The 2,711-nt window shown below is 34.1% G+C and overlaps 1 pseudogene; it reads left to right on the forward strand.

The window, feature by feature from the left end:
* The first annotated feature begins 1,839 nt into the window (after positions 1-1,839).
* LOC111737352 lies at positions 1,840-1,958 on the forward strand (annotated as a pseudogene).
* The last annotated feature ends 753 nt before the right edge of the window (positions 1,959-2,711 follow it).

Raw genomic sequence — 2,711 nt, forward strand, 5'->3', positions numbered from 1 at the left:
TACTCTATCTAATTTCAAGATTGGATATGGTATAGCAATCAAATAAGGTGCTGGAGTAATTAGACATTCATAGGCTAAATGAATACATACATAAATAAAAGAATCTTGACCAAAGTTTCACATCATATGCAAAAAGTTAACTCAAAATGAATGATGGACTTAACTGTAAAACATAAAACAATAAAACTTAAAAAAAAATAGGAGAAAATCTCTAGGATCTAGGGATAGACAAAGAAATCTTATACTGGACATCAAAAGCACAATCCATAATAAGGAAAATGTATAAATTAAACTCCAAATTAAAAAAAAAATTGTTTTATGAAAGACCTTGCTAAAACAATGAAAAGGCAAGATATAGACTGGGAGAAAATATTTGCGAATCACACATTTAACAAAAGATTGTTATCTAGAACATGTAAAGAACTCTCATATCTCTAATAATCCAATCATAAAATGGGCAAAAGACATAAAGAGTCATTTTACCAATAAAAATATACAAATGATAAATAAGTTCATGAAAAAATGTTCAACATCATTAGTTTTTAGAGAAGAGAAATACAAATTAAAATCACAATGAGATATAACAAACACCTATCAGAATGACTAAAATTACAAAAAAAAAAAGTGACAATAACAAATTTTGGCAATGATATGAAGAAACTGGATGGCTCACACATTACTGGTGGGAAACTAAAACAGTATGACCTCTCTGGAAAATAGTTTGGAAGTTTCTTAATAAACTAAACATACAACTACCATATGACCCAACAATTGTACTCCTGGATACTTATCCTAGAGAAATGAGAACTTATGCTCACACAAAACTTGTATGTGAATATCTATATCAGTTTTATTCATAATACCCAAACCTGAAAACAATCTAGATATCTTTCAATAGATGAATGGTTAAAAAATGTGTGGTATATCCTTGCTATAGAATTCTACTGAGCAGAAGTAAAAACAAAACAAAATGCAACAACAATAAAAACCCAAAAAACTATTGACACATACAACAACCTGGATGAATCTCCAAAGTATGCTGAGTGAAAAAAGCTAACCCCAAAGTTTACATACAGTCCCAAAAGATATGATTTTGTTTATGTAACATTTTAAAAATGGCATACCTATAGAAATCGGTAACAGATTATTGGTACCAGGTGATAAGGAGGTGGTTGTGGAGGTGGGAGAGTAGTAGTTGTGGCTATAAAAGCAACAAGAAGAATCCTTGTGATGATGAAACTCTTCTGTATCTTGATTGTATCAATATCAAGATCCTGGTTGTAATTTTGTACTGCAGTTTCACAAGTGGTGCCATTGGGAGGAACTGGCTACCTCTGTATTGTTCTTACAGCTATGTGCAAATCTACCACAAAATAATATTATCTCAAAATAAAAAGTACATTAAAAAAAAAAAGGCCTTAACTAGCTGCTCTAGGAGAAGAGTTCCTGGGTGAGGCTTACCTTTAAAGCTACTTAATTTATGTAAAGCTGATGAATTTCTCTAACAATTTTCTAACCCAAATTAATGATTCAGTTTAACAAATGTTTGTTGAGTGCTATTATAATCAAAACATAGTGATAGTTAATACGGTTTGGGTGTGATAATGAATGCAAAGTTGTGTGCTGGGGGCTTGTCATCTATAGAGACAGAGATGTGCATAAATAACTATTGTAAAGAAAGTAGCAAAGCAAATGTGATGGTTGAAATCTGAGGAAAATATAATAAAATAGCATGAGATGGATAGATTATCTACATCTCTGGGGTAGCAATGTCATATAAATTAGGTATGGAGGAGAGTAGATGGTATAATCTGAGCAGGGCTTAAGAAGATCAGAAAGGTCTACTGCCATGCCATCCTGAACAAGCTCGATCCTATCTGATCTTGGAAGCTAAGCAGGGTCGGGCCTGGTTAGTACTTGGATGGGACACCACCTAGGAAGACCAGGTGCTGTAGGCGTAAAAAATAAGGGATTGTAAGCTGAAAAGGTCCTTGCAGTCTGTGAGGTCAACCAAGGGTTGCCTTGCATAAAAAAAAAAAAAAAAAAAAAAAAAAAAAAAAAAAAATTAAAAAAAAAAAAAAAAAAAAAAAAATTAGAAGGATATTCTTAATTAATTATAGAAATATTTTTATTCGATTAACCTGGTTGGCTCACAGATGCTTCTGAGAAAATCTGGATTGTGCCGAAATTCTTGTTTGATGTTTTGTATTTACTAATTTTCATTCATAGCAGCAAGTAACATGTGCCATGATGGCAATGTTACAATTCCCTTTCTAGTTCTTGGAGAAGGAATGTTGGTAGTCTCTTCTCATGTACAACTTTCAAGGTAGATATAGTGTCCAAAAGCCATTTTAGTAGCTGTCATGCAATCAGGTGTTAACATGGTCAGTTAGGACAATGAACCAAAGTGAGAATAACAGTAGAGCCTTTATTCACTTACTGCAACAATACAAGCAAAAGTCAGGAAGAGAAGATTCCCTAGTGTTCCATTCTTCCCCCGAGAACAACACAGGGGGAGGGTCAGCGGGACGCAGCTCAGATGGGGGGAATTATCTCACTGCTGAGGAGGAGACTCACACAAAAGACTCCCTGGGAAGAGAGTGGGAGAAGATCTAGGAATAGAAAAATACTGAGTCAAAGTAGAAAAAATGCCTCAGCTCAGGCTTTCAGTATGGAGGCCTCCAAATGCAAGAGCTTGGGCTAGGAATGCA

The sequence above is a fragment of the Pteropus vampyrus genome, unplaced genomic scaffold (assembly GCF_000151845.1).
Source record: "Pteropus vampyrus isolate Shadow unplaced genomic scaffold, Pvam_2.0 Scaffold25, whole genome shotgun sequence".
In the NCBI taxonomy this organism is placed as follows: domain Eukaryota; kingdom Metazoa; phylum Chordata; class Mammalia; order Chiroptera; family Pteropodidae; genus Pteropus; species Pteropus vampyrus.